This window comes from Neopelma chrysocephalum, unplaced genomic scaffold, assembly GCF_003984885.1.
Source record: "Neopelma chrysocephalum unplaced genomic scaffold, ASM398488v2 Primary Assembly neopelma1_66, whole genome shotgun sequence".
NCBI classification, from domain to species: Eukaryota; Metazoa; Chordata; class Aves; order Passeriformes; family Pipridae; genus Neopelma; species Neopelma chrysocephalum.
The window spans coordinates 5,456,761-5,475,856 of NW_020897725.1; the positions used below are offsets into that span (position 1 = coordinate 5,456,761).

Below are 19,096 nucleotides of genomic sequence, written 5' to 3' on the forward strand. Positions count from 1 at the left end.
CTCTCCCCTGTCCTATAGTGGTTAGGCTCCCATGTACCTGCAGTAAAAAAAACAAAAATCTTTGCAAACTACAGAAAAGTAACTATCTCCACTACCTGGTACATGGTGAGAAGTATTATGCACATCAGATATCAATATTAACAGACTACCAGAATAAGCTGTCCCACCAAGGAGTTCTCACTGAAAAGTAATCTGTATCAATGGTTTCCAAATTGTGGTCTATGGACAGACAATGCGTATTTCATCAGTAGAAAGTGATCCACACCTGGTCTGTGAAACCATGATGAGGAGCAGATGAGTTCATAACAGTCCACAGAGCTTCTCATAGATCCACAGTGTTATAGCTGCTGTTCTGCACCATTGCATCTTTGTTTTAAAAGAAGATTGTGTTTTCTCCAGGCAACAAAAGGCTTGCTGACATAAATACATAAAAGGCTACTGAAAATGAGCATGGAACCAACTGTTCTCTGCATCTGGTATGGTCAGAAAAAAAACAAAAGTTGGGAAAGTAAGACTAAATATTAAAGAAAATTTTCTCTTGGTAAAGTTAATACCGGAATAAGCTGCCTGCAGAAACTGTAGACTCTCCACAACTGAAGTCGTTCATCACAGACTGGACAACATTTGTCAGAAATTGTATAGGTTTGGCTGATCCTGACACTAAGGAAAAGAGTAAGATTAGGAAAGATCTCATGATAACTTACATCTCTGTCCACATTTTTAGACAGTTAAAAAAAAAGAAATTACCACCCAACTGCTAATTTCAAACAGTCTTCCTTTTCCTATGGAAGAGGATCTTCACCTATGTCAGGGCAATCCCAAACATGGATACAGGCTCGGCAAAAAGTGAATTGTGAAGAGCCCTGTGGAGAATTCCTTGGGGGTACTGGCAGATGAAAACCTGAACATGACCTGGCAGTGTGTGCTTGCAGCCCAGAAAGGCAGCTGGCAGCCTGGGCTGAATCAAAAGAAGTGCGGCCAGCAGGTTGAGGGAGGTGATTTTGGTGCTCTACTCTACCCTTGTGAGACCTCACCTAGAGCACTGCGTCCAGCTCTGGGGTCCTCAACATAAAAAAGACATGGACCTGTTGGAGCAGATCCAGAAGGCTACAAAGGTTATCAGGGGGTTGGAGAACCTCCCATATGAGCACAGGCTGAGAGAGGTGGGACTGTTCAGCCTGCAGAAGAGAGTGCTCTGAGGTGACCTTATATCACCTTTCAATACCTAAAGGGGGGCTACAAGAGAGCTGGACAGGGTCTTTTTACAAGGGCATGGGACAGGACAAGGGGTAATGGCTTTAAACTGAAAGACGGTACATTTAGATTTAGATTTAGATTTAAATTTAGATTTAGATTTAGATTTAGATTTAGATTTAGATTTAGATTTAGATTTAGATCAGCCCACAACGGAGGAGTTATAAGGTTTAAGTTTAAGGTCCCTTTCAATTCAGGCCATTCTATGATTCTATGATGTTAGGAAGGCATTCTTTCCTGTGAGGGTGCTGAAGAATTGGAACAGGAGTCACAGAGAAGTTCTGGATGCCCCATCCCCAAAAGTGTACAAATCCAGGTTGGATGGGACTCTGAGAAATCTGATCCAGTGAAAAGTGTACCTGCCCATGGCAGAAGGATTGGAACTAGGTGATCTTTGAGGTCCCTTCCAACCCAAACCATTCCATGACTTTATGATTCTCTATTTCTTGCCATTTCTGTCATGCTGAGAATAGACAGAATTCAACAAAGTAAAGAAATTTGTTGTATTTCAGAAGGTTCCAATACTTATTTGCTTCTGACCTTTGCCTAGACAGCAAATCCCATTAGTGCTAAATCCACCACATTCATTTAATAACTAACAGCTTTTCTTCTTGCCAAATCTCTGAGACTTTTTTCCCCCTTCTGTTGGAAGCAGGGAACCCAAAATAAGCAGTAGAAGTTTAGAGGCATTTACTACCCCTATTAAAGGAGAGTGATTGTTGGAATTAAGAAATACGCATATCTACAGGGGAAGATAACCTTCACGGATGTCCTGAGCATTTGCTTATCCCGAAAAGAGCACTGCATTTGTGCTGACACCATGCGCATCTTTCAGCCTTCAACCCTCTCTCTATGACTGCAGAATTGCAGACAAAGCAGCCAGAACCAGACTTCTTTCCATGGTGAGTTAATTGAGGAGGAAAGGGCTCATTAGAGTTCACTTTCTGAACTCACATTCAGGAGCAGAGAGTTTCCAAGTGACTCTTTGCAAGCAGCCAGGCTCTGACAGCAATTATGTTATGAGTTTTGACTGGGTAAACAGTCAAGAAGATTTCTGATGTGCCACAAAATTGGAATACCAAGATAAAACACACAGGCTGAGAGGACTGAAAGGGAAACAGATGCAACCAAGAAGTAGTTTGCCATAATTTCCCTGCAATATATGAACGTACTAAGATATACATATATACATATATATAATAAAAACATATAAATATAAATAATATAGTAATATATAATATATAAATGTGTACATAAATAATAATGTACATAATAATAAATAATATATAATAATTTATAAATATACTTAGACATATAAACACATAGATACAATCCATATATACAAATATATATGCACATATACATATATGTGTATATATCCACTCATATATGTGTATATATTCACTAATTTATATATACACATACCTACTGTATATGTGTATATGTGTATATATATATATATATTATGTTTAATGCTCCTTCCAGAACATAATAACTTTGCATTGCATGACAGTGATGTTTTGGGACTGGAATATGCAGAATGATAGAGCAAGGTGTGCTGTCCCTCCCCTCCGGCATCCGCATGTCATAGACATAGTTCTAGACATTATTCATCATAGTCATGAGTTGCAGAGTCAAAAATGATTGATGATGACAGTGACACAGACGCTGACATGCACAGCCTCACTCTGTTTTTTCCACACATTCCCAAAGCAGAGGAGGAAGAGCTGGAAGTTGTATAGGGGCTCATCACAGCAGGCAGGACATGGCTACAGACTTCAGCCCTCTGGAGATTCTTGGCCGAGGTGGAGGCTGTAGAAAGTCCTGGGCTTGATTCCATGAGTGACAGCAACTGAAGATTGTTTCAGTTTGACCACAATACAGCTGAGTCTCATCTGCAGCTCTGAAACTGTTGCGGGAAAAAAGTGAATTTCCTTGAACCTTATGTCTGCTTGGACACATCACCCAGTGGGGGCTTTTGGAATGATTTTATGGAATTTTTGACCTTCTACCACAGACCAGAACCTTGCTGTGATGGATACGGACGTCTCTGTACTTTTTAATGTAGCCTAATCCCAAGATAAGGACTCCTAAACAAAGTTGTACATATACCATAAGGCATATTTAGTTGTCTAGATGGAAGTTTTCAGTTGTTAGAACTCCCGCCATTGATTTTAAAGTACAGACTGATTCATGGTCTGAACCCTTACAAATGAATACACTTACAAGCAAACATATTTAAGAGGCACTAGCACAATTTGCACAAGGCTTATAATTTATGTCACATGTTGTTTCCTTACAATAATATAAAATTAATATAAAATACAAAAATTACAAAGCGATTCTCATGTATTGCACTCTAGGCTTCTTGGAGCGTGTTCATAATGCTCTATCCACATGTATGCTACAATGATGTCATAGGCAGGTTGTGATTTTAATAAGGCCCATACAATACTCAGGAGGGCTAAATATGTGAGGTTGTAACAAACAAATTAAAGAAAGGAAATTCACAAGTCAAGAGTGGCAAACTTTCCTGTGAATTTCAGGATCTAGTATCATGGTAAAAATACTCCATGCAGTAAACCTAACTTTGACCCATGCCAGCTGCAGTACTGTCAATTCCAAACTAAGGATTAAAGGGAGCCTTTTGCCTTTCCAGAAACTGAAAACAGTCTGGTTGTATCCAGTCAACTAAATTTTGTCTGTTTCCATGGTTACAACAATATAACATATGCACACTCTATCAGATCATTTTTGGCAATAGGGAAATATCTTCATAGAATTCCATCTCCCTTCCCCTCCACAGACTGGAGGAATTAGGAATGAAAATCCAGGGTCTACAGGGGGCCCATCTCCCCTCACAGAGCAGTGGAGTGAAAGGAGGGGATGTGCTTCCAGAGCGTGCTTATCTCAAGCAGACTTGTGTTCTTGAATAGAGTCTCTGTACACAGAGACTTGTAACTGAGGGAGAGGCAATATCAGACAGGCCTACAGGACAAAGCCCTGGAGATGTAAAAGCCCTGAGTGTTTTATGTAGGAGGGGAAAACTTGCCCAAGCTGGGAGACATCCATTCTGGTGGGAAGAGAAAGGGTAACAAGGCTAATGCTCGAGTGAACAAGAGCTGCTTTTGCTTACAATTTGCACGGCAACCCAAACAAAGTTGCTATGCAACTCTACCTACTGTCAAAAGGGCAGCACTTGACATCCTTACCTCACCAAGGTCATGCTGAGGGTTTAGCTTATCTTCCCACTTTACCATATTTATAATTTTTTACCTTCTCTCTGCATGTTCCCAGGGAGCTTGGCTGTTTACAAAAGAAACATTTAAGGATAGACCCTTTCCAGTTTCTCTTCAGTTCATGTCTTCTGTCTGCTTTGGCTGAGGACTCCTTGTTCCTTACCCCAGGAGGATTCACATACTTTTGTTTGGCCATCCACCACATTTTCCTAGTAATGAGAGAAATATTCTACAAAAAATAAAAAAAAAAATAAAAAAGGATATGAAAACCTCAGTTTAAATACATTCTGAAATGGTCAAAAACTAATTTGGAAAGAATGAAGTGCTTAATGAGAAAAGTTAAAAAGAAGTTTAGGTTACTTGAAATATTTTGCTAAATCAGAGGTTGTATTATTTATTTAAAGGCATTTACCTTGCTGAAAGGAGAATTACAAAACTCAGGTCTACCTTCACAAGGAGACTTCTACACCATTCTCCAGCTGGGAGAGGATCTTCTGTCATCCTGCTTGGAACTATCAAACCATGAGTTGCTCAGAAAGTCACCTCACTCTTTGGCTTCCTTGGACTCATGATGTATCCAGTTCCCCATTCCTGGGACCTAAAAGGAGTTTGGGCTATGGCTTTCCTGCACACCAGAATGAAGAAACAGAAGAAAGAGGAAACCAACATTTCTGTGCCCAATTTAAGAAATGGTGTCTACTTTGAGTACCAACTGACCCAACAAGACTTTCCATTTCCAAATGCTTTAATGAACTGGGTTCATTTTTTTTCTCCAGATGTGCTTCAGTCATAGTATTAATCAGATTGGGTGAATTCTCAAGACTTTCAGCCTCTACATTGATATGAGACTTTGATACATGACAGGTTTGCCAAAAGTAAAGAAAAAAAAAATATTTGCCCACTTCAGCCCAACAGAATGTAATTAATGACAGAAACATAAATTCTGACCTTCTCTTAGTTTTTGATTTCATAATCTTCATAATGCAGGTTTCCTCTTCTTCTAAATATGCTGAAGAGAGCTTTCATGTGATTTACTGTAGAAAAAGACTAAGGAAAACCCCTGTAAAATCATTATGTAGAATCATACGAGCACTTTCATGTGTTGACATAACTGGATTCATGGGACAGCTCTTCATTCCCCTTTTTACCTACAGAACATTCACATTTTTTTGCTTTCAGAAGCTTTCAGAAGCACTAAACACTTTACAAGATATTGTGGCTTGCTAGCCAAATCTCTCTGATTGCCAGGAATAAAGACAGAGTAAGATTTCATAGAAGCAAGTCTGGCTGAAGTTTCTTTAACTTCACATTGGTGTGAATTATTGCTTCCTGTTACCCAGAATAATCTTTTACTGTATTTCTTCAGCCTGGCCTCCATAAGGAAAAACGTTGCCAAAAGATACAGCCCAAGTTCTATCACAGTCTCAAGCCATGAAACAAGAAATGAAAACATTAGCAGTGCAGAATTAAAGCAAGAAATGTTTATAGTCATCTTATTTTTTTTTCTGTCTCTGTCTCCCTATGTATACTTATGTATACATGCACATAGATACAGATATATCCATAGCTATGTCTATCTACATATGTACATGGATACACATACATATATCATTTTGCCCTCTGTGTATGTCTTTACTTTGTATGTACTTTGTATGTACTTTGTCTTGTGTGTATAATAGAGCAATCAACGAACAAATGAACAATAGCAATATCTAAAAGTCTATTCCATGCTCTGAATAGTTAAATCTCAAACCCTGTATTTTTGACCACAAATGTGGCAATTAAACAATCAAGAAAGTTGTAATCCTCAATAGTTCACAACCTCTTTGTCAGCTGAGTGGTGGTCTGCTATCCATGGCGATGTGCTGTTTCTGTATCCCCTTTCCACACCCCTCCACCTCATCACATGGTGGAGAGGAATTCGCGTCTAGGGAAACCAGACAGGACCAGAAGGGTGATGCCAAGTACTGCCCATCCAGGTAGCACCAAGACTGTAATTCCACCGAGTCTTACTTTCCTGCCAGCATTCAGGTCAGCACATGAGGGAGCACAACAGCATTGACAGGAGGGCCAGAGTAAGAACAAAGAGTGTTCTCAGAAAGCAGGGAGGAAAAGCTTGCAAAGACTAACAGGGTGAAGAGAGACAAACTTGAGACACAGTATCTGTGTGATTTTAATCCAGAGTCTGAGTAGCAGCTTCCCCGCCAGCTCACACACTCTGTCTACTTATTTATTTAGGCAGCAATTTAACACTTCTCACTTTCTCATTTGTTATAGCTGCATTAAAACACTGAGAACAAAACCTGAATTTCCATTTGAACTGGTTTAAACTATTCTTTGTTCTTCCTCAGTTCTTCCAATTCTTTTTTGACTAAGTAATCATCAGTGCATACGATGACATTCTAGCTATGGCATTATGTTCTAAGTTAGACCTTCCCTGCAAAGTTAAAATGTATCCTTCAAATCTTACAAAGAATTATGCAATTTGTTTTTCAAACCGTGTTCCATTTGTATTTTCTATGCCAATCCTCTCACGTTACTTTCAAGACTTATTAAGACGGGAAGAGACACAAACACAGTTAGACTGATTTCTTGAATTCATTCCAGAACTTGCATTCTTCCAGAACTGGCACTTTATTCAAGCAGTCTTGAGAGGTATCTGATGGTACACTCTCGGCTCATACAATGGGTTGAGGTACTGCTCTAGGTAGGAGGATTCCTCTTCTAGTACCCAAAGATGAAAACAATAAATTCACTGTTTTAAAAACTGAGCACTCACTATAATAGGCCCAAATATAAAAAAAAGTGTGTTCACTCATGAAACACGAAACACGTTTTAATTGCAGTGTATAGATTTCACTTTCCTTTTTTTTTTAATAGTACTCTTATAACAGAGAGTTTTTCTGGAAAGGGGAATTGTGGTTTGGTGCCACTGGCTGCCCTTGTGGAACCCAATGGGTCCTTGAGTTCATTTCAGGCATCTGGTCTTTGCTGCAGTACAAACAAAAGGCATTTATGAGTGAAACGTAGTGTCCCACTCCTGACTGAAGTAAGAGCATCTTCTAAGATCACATATGTAGGAGGACATTTCCTCATTGTGTGTAAATAGAAAGGGTCCAAAGTGATGTTTGTGAACCCAGCAATTCATAAAATCCACATTAAATTTACCTAGAGCTGTCACAGAACTTTGAAATTCACTACCGATTCTCAGTCCTGTTGATCCACACTGCTCACCCTCCAAGAAGTGTTGTGGATATTTTCCCAGATGGGTGATGTTTAAGACAAGCATTGTTCTTATGTTAGTATGAAAAAGATTAAAACAACCCCTGATAACATGTATGGACACAGGTAGCTGGCTGTGTCTACATCCCATTCCCAAGAGCTATCTTTGCCTCTCATGCCACTATAATGTCCCTATTGCACAGCATCTGACTGAACATCTGCTTTGGACACCAAGTCACAGTGGAGTGACAGAAAGAGGAAGTCATCTCTAAGTGTCTAAAATAGTGTGGGACAGTAATGTGAGGGTAACCTCATGGGAGCTCAGAGGAGCCGACTGGGGAACAAAACCTGCAGGAGGTGCTGGAGGTTTGCACAGGGAGTCCAGGTGTGAACTGCAGAGTCTACTGAAAATAGGCACCAGGAGAAACTCTCCACAGAAGCAATCCATGTTTTGTTTTGAAGAAGGCTGGTTGACCGGAAAAGAAAGCTCAGGAATGAACTAATATTTAGGCAGGGGACCAGGTGTAAACTAGGCAGAGACGTTATCTGATAGTGTAAACATGCCCTCTACATCTGCTTCCCAGCAACAGTGAAGCAAAACAGATTCAAAGGCTGGATCAACAGGCTGGAAATTCTTAGATCTGACTCCAGTCTGATATCTGAACTCACAGTTTTCAAGCACTTTCTGTATGTCATTGTTCACATATCCTACAAACAACCTGCAAATTCTGGTACTTTTAAAGGTTGAGTTTTACTAACTTACCACTCCTCTGGCTGTGTGGGGCCATTCCTCAGCTCTCTGCTCACAGGAGTATTTTGCTGGTATTACCTTACACAGGTAATATGTTCAGAACCGCTGTCATGAGGCAACTATAAAACGAAAAACAAATGTGTTTAAAAAGTCTGTTTCTTCATGTCTTTAAAACCTTGTCATTAAAAAACTGTTCAACGTGCCAGCCAGCTACTAACATATACAGATTAATGCATTTATGCAGAAAGAGATATCTCAGCTATACCTCATGAAATCAAAACACATCACAACAAAATAATGAAATTCAGGTAAACAGTCTTAATTTTCCAGATTTGCTGTATCTGAAATATTCAATTATCCATTCTTCAGGTAAGAAGATCACACTGGCACTCACATGAATAAAATTTGAACCAAACTGAATACTTAATGCATGACCTCCCCAATCTTAAAAAATCAAACATTTGTGGGAAGGGTAATGATGACACAAAGGGAATGAAATCTGAGATTTCTGGGTCACATGATACTTAAGATATCTCCATTCATCAGTTCTCATTTGGGGAAAAATCCTGTCCATCCTGATTGAATAGCAGTGGTAAACTACAAGCGTGGCATTGCACAAACCTTTTCTACAGCAAATGCTTGCTCCCATGGCTGGTGGGGTGTCCTTCACCCACATACAAAGCAGGAACAAACTAGCTCCTGGATCACTGAGGGTTGCCTTAGTTTCATTCTTAGCACTTCCCTAGAAAACCTGCGGATGCTCTACCATCCTTGACAGCACCCTTCTTAAGATCCCAAAAATGAGGGCTAACTGATGACCAGAGTTTTATACTTAGCACATTCAGTTGTAAGAGTCCCTTTGGAATAGGGCTTCTGGAAACTCACATAGATCCATTGCTGTAAAATGTGTGGAGCACGGCATTGCCACAGCTCGAGCTGGTAAGGGGTGCTGCTGGCTTCCTCATGCTTCTAGTTTTCAAGGAGATCCCTGCCAAGGGCACCAGAAAACAGCAGAAACACCAATTTCTTGATTCCAACGCAACAATCCTGGATTTTGGCACACAAATTAATCTTTAGTAACATGCGCTGTATGGCGCCTCTCAAGAACTTCACAGAAAATTTTAAGTGCTTTATACATATAAAAATATATAATGACATATCCAACTACAGTCCTAAAATAATGGCAAATAAATGTTATCTCTATCTTAATGGTGATGGAGAATATGTTGACTTTCCACATGAAGCAAGTTTAGGGACCTGTAGGTTCTCCAGCCCGAAAGGAAACCTAACTCTACCCCAAAACACATCTGAGTGCCTGTATCATCAGTAGGGTTTAAAAAAGCCCTAACAACAGATCAAGTGTGCTAGTCATGTAAGTGTATTAGGCATCATCTGTGTGAAACTGCTCTATTAACCTGCAGCAAAGTCAGGGTAGAAGTGGTAATGAGAACCAAAGTCTTTCAACCTCTGCCTCTGAAACACTGCACTGCAAAAGACACCAACATGCAATGGAACCCTGGATCAGTGTGAAATAAGCAAAAACTAGGCAACAGAATTGACATTTACAGTGAAAACCTTTATATTGGTATTGCCCAGATATGTTACTTTTACATGCTCAGTATTTCTTGTTTGGGGTATTACATTTTGTATGTCCTTTGTCAAAATGCAGCAAAACATGTCCAGGGAAAAACCCTTTCTGTCCTCTCAAGAGGATGCATGACAAAAATTGAAGTGCTCAGCAGTGTTATAAAAGTGAGTGGGAGTAGTAATGAATGGAAACATATAGTGGTATCTCTAAGCTGGCATAAACAAAGCGTGAGACAGAGTGTGAGGTGATATGGAGACGGGGGATCAGGCTGCCTCCTCCACTGTGTCACCAGGGGCCAGCTCAGGCCGGAACCGAGTGGTGACACAAGATAACACTGTCCCATAAAGGCGAAACCTTCAGCGAGACTGAGAGCACGGAACAAAGTTCATGGAAACTCTTAACTCATTTTTGCAAGAGGGTTTTTGCCTGCCATTAAACATTTCCCCAAAGCAGAGGGAACTGTATTTTTTTCCATACAGTCAGTCTTTCACCCATATATGAAATACCTTAAATTCTGCTGATCTCAGAAATTATAAAGGGGTTGCTCTTGCTCAGGTAGCAATATCATGCTGCCCAGAACTTCTGAACACAGCAAAACAAATATGCTTTGGCTACAGTTATGCTGTGTTGGTCTTCTGTGAATACAAAGCACATTCACAATCACATAAAGAAAGGCAAGTCTATGCAGACACAGCTGTTATCTGTGGGCTGGGTAGGGGTTGGGCACAGTGGCAAAACTGAGCAAAAGTACATCAAAAAACCAGCTTCTGACCAAAGAGTACAAAATTATTGTTGTTATTATTATAATACAAAATTAGCAGTACAAAAGGATAAATTTGCCAAGTGGATTTCTACTGAGAACAAGTCCCTGGACTATGTAGATCCAAAGAAGACATACCTGGAGCCATTATCAATTGATTGATATTGCATTAATATGTAGAGGTCATGATGTACTTACCTGCAGGTCAAATGTACCAAGATGGGCCCTGCCCAGAAGGATATGGAGTCTAATCCCTTTGCAGAAGGGATAATTCCATCCTCAGTCAGCATTTTGCAATAGACTAATTTTCTGTGATGGTGATGTTAGATGACGATGTGAAGGATGCCATAGAACCATGGACAACTCAGGCATTCCCTATATGCTGGAAACCCACTGTGAATCTTTATGAGTTGGCTCGTGACCATATGCTTGGCCTGTTGGGCAGTTTAAGTGATACCTTCCTCACTTGTCAGCATACAAACTACTGTAAATACCCAATGCAAATAACAAATCTCTCAAAGCTTAGCTGCTCAGCAGAGGAAGTACAGCTCAGTAGGACACAATGGTGAAAGACTCCAAGGACAGAGAGAAGTGAAAAATGAGAAATGGCATAGATCCAAGAGTTGGCAAACTCTTGGTTGTCCGTGATAGCTTGTTTGGACAGAGCTGGGTGACTACCTGGGGAAGCCAACTGTGCTTATCACTTGTTCTTTGATCCATATTTTCTCTCAAATTCCTCTGTTCTGAGTTCATGGTTCCCAATCTAAGATGAAATGGTTAGCCCCCATTTAATCCTGAAGAAGAGAACTGCAGCTGTTAAGATGAATTTAAACCTTCTGTAACAATTGCAATTGGTCAAAGGAGGTAGCCTAAGAAATGGGCCTGGAGGAAGAAAACTGCAGGGAAGAGCTGGCAGACAAAAACCTAAGATTCTCCTGAGGCCCTTAGGAGTCTATAAAGAAGCTAGAGTTACAGCTAAGCTGGAGATTGTGGCAGGGACCCTATTTAAAGGGGATAAAGATCTACTTGCAGAAAAGCTCAAAAGGAAGAAGAAAATCCAAGGACATAGCATAGCCCCTCCCCAAATCTGATTGCAATCCTACAAACTCCATTTTGCCTGAAGCTATACCATAATGTAGCATCAGCTGAATAATTTTTCTCTCCACAGTTTTTGATCCTGACAGATTTGTAAATAAGCTGAATAAATTCACTTTGGTTTGAAATTAATCAGTGTATTCTCAGCATGCAGCCAACTTTATTTCACAGAATGGATACTAAAAAAAAAAAAAAAACACAAAAAAACCGCCACACCAGAAAACAAGAGAGTGATAGAGCCACACTTTACCCAGGGAATACATAAATGTGACAGTACAGTGCCCTTTTCAGAAGGGTAAGTTTTTGCTGTTTCACTAACTGAAAACAGTTTTGTTATAGTCTAAAATTATATTTTTGCATAGCTGCTGACATCTATAAATGTGCATAAAGTAAGCAAAGGGGGGAAAAAGGGATGGCCCAGTTATTGTAGTTATGAAAGAGCTATGTCACTGGTGTCATAGAACTATAGTAAAATAGTGTTAGCATAAAATTAGACTCTAAATCTCCTCTAGTACTTGGAGTCCTGTTGATATCCCTGCTGTGTTAGAGAGAATCCTTTTAAAGGTCCTATAAACTGCTATGCCACATACAGAGTAAAATCTTAGCTTTACCAAAATGAATATGAAAGGTCTCATTGTTTTCATTGGAAAAGAGGTTTCAAACTATTACCTTCTTAGGCTTAAACTTGACCTTATGCTTTAGGCAGGTAATGAAGTAAACAGTAAACATTGCTCTGGTGTGACAAGCCAGTGGAACAGAGTAAATCCTTACAGGAAAGGTAAACTCTGTGGTTTTAACATTACACCACCAGTTTCTGTGTATAGACTGTACACTCAGGGAAGTATATTTATATTTTAGTATGATAAATCCTTCTTTCTTAAAGACCACACTGGAACATGAGGGATGATGTTGTTGTGGTTTAACTCAGCAGGCAACTAAACCCCACAGACATTGATTCACTCCCCCAGTGAGATGGGGGAGAGAACACAAAAAAAGGCAAAACACATGGGTCGAGACAATTTAATAGGACAGAAAAGAAAGGGAAATAATAATAATAATAGAACATACAAAACAAGTGAGGTACAATGCAATTGCTCACCACCCACTGACTGATGCCCAGACAGTCCCTGAGCAGCAGGTCATCACCCCTAGGCAATTCCCTTATTTTATTTTTCAGCATGATACCATATAGTATGGAATATCCCTTTGGTCAGCTGGGGACAGCTGTCCTGGCTCTATCCCCTCCCAGATTCTTGTGCACCCTCAGTTTCCTCTCTGTGATGGACGGTGGGATGGTGTTAGAAGCTGAAAAGTCCCTGAATTAATGAAAGCACTGCTCAACAACAACTGAAACATCAGTCTGTTGTCAACATTATTCTTATCCTACATCCAAACCACAGAACTGTACCAGCTACTAGGTAGAAAATTAACTCTATCCCAGCCAAAAACAGGACACATGCCTACTTTCTATACAGCTCATGCAAGAAAAGGAAGTAAGATTCGGGACAAATACAGAAGCTGCACATTAATCTCTGTCCTCCACATGTACAGGTTCAGGTGGTTAGGACTGCAACAAATAATGTAATGCTCATGCTTTAAGAGACATAGAGATCTACACTGCACAATACTGTCATACCAGCTCAAGGAATCTGCTCAAAACACACCTTGAAAGGGAATTTTCTCAGTGGCTAGGTGAAAAGTGAGGTTTCCTGTCCTCACTGTTCCACTACAATTATGGAGCACACTGTGTATTCTCAGTGTTCAGCTTCACAGCTCCAAGGACAGAGAATCCGTAAACCCTCGGGGCCACCTGTGACTGTTGGTCACTTTTGGCACAAGGACACTACTCTGCACAGGTACAGCCTCACCTTGAATATTAAGTGCCGTTTTGGGCACCACAATAAAATATAATATATATATATATAAAGCCATTAGAGAGCATCCAAAGGAGGGCAGAAAAGATGGTGAAGGGCCTTGAGGGGAGCCATATGAGGAGCAGCTGAGGGCACCTGGTCTGTTCAGCCTGGAGGAGTCTGAGGGGAGACCTCGTTGCAGTTACAACTTCCTTGTGAGGAAGTCACCTCTTCTCTGTGGTGACCAGTGACAGGATCCAAGGGAATGGCCTGAAGTTGTGTCAGGGCAGGTTTAGATTGGATAATAGAAAAAGGTTCTTCACCCACAGGGTGGTTGGATGCTGGAACAGGCTCCCCAGGGAAGTGGTCACAGTGCCAAGGCTAATTGAGTTCAAGGAGCATTTGGACAATACCCTCAGGCAGACAGTGTGACTGTTGGGGACCGTCCTGTTCAGGACTAAAGGTTAGACTCAATGATCCTTGTGGGTCTCTTCCAATTCAGCATATTGTGATTCTGTGACACATTGCTCCTCAAAGAGTTGTCCACCAGAATCCTCAGACCTATTCTGAAGAGCTGATTTCCAGCTGGTCTGAGGAGGGTTATTCCTCTCCAGGCACAGGATTTGGCTTTTTCCTTTGCTGAGCTTCCTGGAGTTCCTGTCAGCTCACTTCTCTGTCCTGCTGAGGTCCCTTAAATGGCAGCACAGCTCTCTGATGTGTCAGCCTCTTCTCTCAGTTTTGTATTATCTGTAAACCTGCTGAAGGTGTGTGCTATCCTATCATCCAGGTCATTAGTGAAAAAGTTAAAGAATATTGGCAGTACTGACCACTGGGATACATCACTAGTGACTGGCTTCTAGCTGAACTTCGTGTTGCTGATCACAATCCTTTGATCCTAGAAACTCAACTAATTTTTCAATCACCTCACTGTACAGCTACTTACCCTGTCCTTCATCAGTTTTCCTATGAGGATGTTAGGGGAGACATTGTTAAAAGTCTGGTCAACATCAATTTAAACAATATCCCCTGCTCTCTCCTGACCTACTGAAACAGTAATCTCATCACAGAAGGTTATCAGATTTAGTGAGCAGGATTTCTCGTTCCCTTAGTCAGTAGCGAAACTGACTACTCTCAGTCATCTTATACTTCATATGTCTAGAAATGGTTTCCAGAATAATTTGCTTCATTACCTTCCAAGCAAAAGAGGTGAGGCTGACTGGCCTATGTGGTCTATTTTTATAGACTATTCCAATATGTTTGGAAGGCACCAATCTTGCAGTTACGTATGCTGTACAGCTAAACAGGAAGAAAAGGTACCCAATTAATAGAATATATTGTCTGCTATAATTCTGTAGCCTGATGATGGTCTTTATTTTGTGTCTATTAGCTTTCTACAGCTCAAGGCAAAAGATTAAGGATAATCAAATGGGAATAATTTATGTAACTCAATTACTTGTCAAAGCATGTTTCATTTTTATCATTACTTGGCTTTTTTCATCATAAAAGAAACATGAACTTTCCACATTTTACCATGTTTATATAGGTATCAAAATATTTATATTTACTTATATAAAAGCATACAGCTATCACACCCACACTATCTAATATATGTAAAATATTAATTACCAGTATAGATGTATGCATTGTATAAATTTGCTTACAAATTTATGAAAAAGCATTTAAGTACTCTTTCGAAAATGTTTATCCAGCCTAGAACAGAGCTTATGTATAGCTTTGTGTTTTATGATGCAATCACTTCAAGAAGTTTTACATGTGTAGCTGAAGAGAACCATTTTCAAAAATGGTCTGCTTAATAATGATGAAACACAGAATGAGGGCTTAAAGATGTCACTGCTACCTGAACTCCATCTCGCTTCCTGAATACTACCTCTCAGCCACAGGTACTTGCACAGATCTTGCCTGTAGGAACAGTCTAGATCAGAGTAACATAACTTATTCCAGCGAAGATTTCAGGATTTCTTAACCAAGTTTTTCTTCCTGAGTAGTGTTTATTCACATAAACACAGGCAACTCTGCCACCACAACATTGATTTAACTGAAAACATCCTTTGTTAATGGGGCATGGCATTTCCTTGTTGCACCACATTAACTTCATTTCTTTGGATCTGGTAATTAAGGCCAATTGTCTCTTGAAGACAGCAAATTAATTCCTGACACTGTTGCACTTTCTCGACTATCACATCCAGCTTTTACATTTAAAAAAAAAAACAAAAACAAAACCAAAAAAAACCAAGCAAACAAAACCCCAAAGAAATTTGCACGAGATTCACCAAACTATTTAAACTGTGTTTATACACTGTATGTGCTAACTGCTTTAGGCAAATGCAGTTTATACATTACCTGATGCTACCAACTTCCCAAATTTAGCACAGTGGAAAGATATTTCAGCAGTGGATCGAATGTCAAATGTGCTTGGCCAGTGAAAAAGACAACCAAATCTCTCAGGTGATACCTTTGCCCATGTCATGGAAATGCGCAAGATAGAAGTGTTCAGAAAACAAACCTGCAAACTGCCCCTTCTAAGCTTTGGAGGGATATCTCACAGGGCTTTTTCTTCCTTCTCCTGCTCGAAGGTATGGAGGGAGAATGCCTTGGCTTGTGTGATTGTTCAGAAGAACAGAAGTTTATGTCAAGATATGCATGTCTGTGCTCATGTGCACAGGCCAGGGGGAGCAGAACATGAATGGGAAACTTGTGCCACCAAAGGACTCTGCTCAAGCACCTTAGTCTGGGATATATGTGACCAATCTGCAAAGAAAAAATACTTACATACTTTTTCACATGCACAGATACCAATATTCAGCAGCCATCGACAATAAATACAATGGACGGAAAAGGAGACAAAATTTCATTATTATTTGACAAAGGAAGAAAACTAATTGAATTTGTTCTGTCTTGAAAGTAACTAAAGTTATAGTTTGGAAGTCATCAGGAACAACTGAGTTCAACCATGAGACAAAACTAAAAAGGTTTATCTGCTCTCTGCCACACTGTGTTGCATAAAACAATTTTAATTTGGGGACTGTCTTTGGAAGGAACCGAACATGATTCCCCCAATTTGTTCTTTTTCTTCCTGCCATGCCTTTGGCTTTCCTTTTAAAGACTGGAGATGTTTGTCTCCACTCTGAGGACAGCTGGAGTAGCTTCAGGGTGTTAGTGCAGCTACTCTATTGGTAAAAGAAAATGAGTAAAAGCACTAGATAACAAAGAGCTATTTTGAGGTAAATTTCAGGGCAAGGGAAAGGGAAATTAATATTGGACAATTACATCATTTTAATTAACTATCACAGCCATTCAAATATCTGGTTCAGATCTCACTTTCCTTCCCTTTTCTTCTCCATGACCTCAGTCTTTATCACATTGGCTTTATCTGCTAGTGCCCATAGTGACACACAGACTTCCAGAAGACTTTGCAAAACACTAACCTCATTTAACCAATGCAAATGGCCAGCATTGTTCCAGGGAGGGAACAGGCCTGCTGATGCAAAACTGCTCTGTTTATTTTAGGAAACTCATTGTTTCAATAAGCAACTTTCTTGTCTGGCCATTCTGCTCCTTGTTTCAGGATGTCAGTCAGTGTCAAAGAATTGCTGGTAGTGGGAAGATAAGACAGCTTACAGTCTCAGTGAGTTGTGCTGCAGCTCAGCACAACTATTAATGTTCCCAGCCAGGTCACGCAACAAACAGAAACTAATTAAGAGTAGCTCGCCCATGTAGCAGTATTTAAAATCTCACCCTGCCCTCTCTAAGGCAGAAATTCCCTTCATTCTCTGGCTGTGTAACAAGACAGTCATGTCAAAATGTAACGCAAAATGTTCTTTTAGTTCATAAAGGGGTCATTAGAAAACACAAATTTCTCATAGTCATTTGAAATCCCAGAAGACCACACTGTGTAGAAAGTCAGCCTAAATAAAGGACAAAGTCCCAAAAGCTCCAAGCCAGACTCCAACTGTAACACATACAAATAGACTTCCCAAACAACTTCTGATTTTTTTCTGTTTCTTTGGTGTCTGAATGGGAATTGACCCATTTGGCTATCTCCAACTAAGAAAAAAATTAACTGCTTTAAAAGATCTGTCCTTGCTACATATCCTTTCTAGCAAGAATGGGGCTAGGCTCAACATTTGCTTTTGCAAACAATAGTCTTGTGTTTCTGCATGACCTGTAAAGCATGACCAGAATGCTTATCTGCACCTCCAGGATTTAGACACGACGTGAAACTGTACGTGCACGTATAACTTACATTGTTATACATCATTTCTCTGCTTTCATGATAGGTTGGTATTTCTGGATGGTCTCAAGGAATTCACAGCAAAGATGGACTTTGATTTAGATATTGTTTAGAACACACATACATATTACATAAAATGTTTATATGCATATTGTTGTTATAAAACATATATACATGTATGCACATATATATATGTGTGTGTACATATGTATGTATATTTATTTCCAGTCCTGAAATCAAAGCTCCTGGGCTACAAATGTCTTCTATTCTCTGACAGTGACATTGTGTTTTTGCCAGCTCAAGTCCATCCCTTAGAAGTGCAAAGACATTCACGATTTCAAACCACTACATTCATACCAAAAATGTATATACAATTTCTCTCTCCCTCTTTCCAAACCTATACCATTTTAGAAGCATAGCAAATGTATTTATGAAGGTGACAAAGTACATAAAAGAACAAATTTTGCCAATATAAGCCATGTCTCAAGCAGGACGCTTTGCTGACAGAGTAGGAATTTATAGCAGTAGCTGCTGGGCAGGAGCATCTCATGCCCTGGCCTCTGCAACAGCACCAGCTGCTTTCTGCCCACAGCTGTAAAGTGCTCCAAGGTCTTCTCAAACAGACTGACGATTTCAGCACTGCCGAACACTAAAAACCTCCCACTGTGGTTACAATAGGAGTGATGAAACCTGCAGTTTGAAAGATTGTCTTCTCAGAGCAGCAGCAGGAAATGAAGGAAAAGTAAAAGAGAAACTGGAAACTCTTCAGGAGCTTCTGGGAGTCTCTCATTGTGTAGGTAATGACTTCCAGGTTGAAAGCATGGCAGAAAACAATGGGCGTTCTAGTGGTCTAGAATATATTTCTAACTCAGTGAAATTACAAGTGATATAAAGTGGTTTTGATATTTGGTTGGTTCTCCCAGATCTTCTGGGGCTCTATTTTATATCTACTGCAACCTCCATGTGGGTTCTCACTTCATATTCCTGCGCTCACAACAGACACAATAGATTTCTCTAATGAGAGATTTAAAAAGATGACAATTGTTATTTGTTTTTTTCATTGCTATACTAATTAACTATCC

General features: G+C 39.9%; 1 long non-coding RNA gene across 1 annotated transcript; it reads left to right on the forward strand.

The window, feature by feature from the left end:
• The first annotated feature begins 2,004 nt into the window (after positions 1-2,004).
• Positions 2,005-5,237, forward strand: LOC113968218. The gene is made up of 2 exons (XR_003534432.1): positions 2,005-2,156; positions 4,898-5,237. It is a non-coding gene; the product is annotated as an uncharacterized LOC113968218 (long non-coding RNA).
• The last annotated feature ends 13,859 nt before the right edge of the window (positions 5,238-19,096 follow it).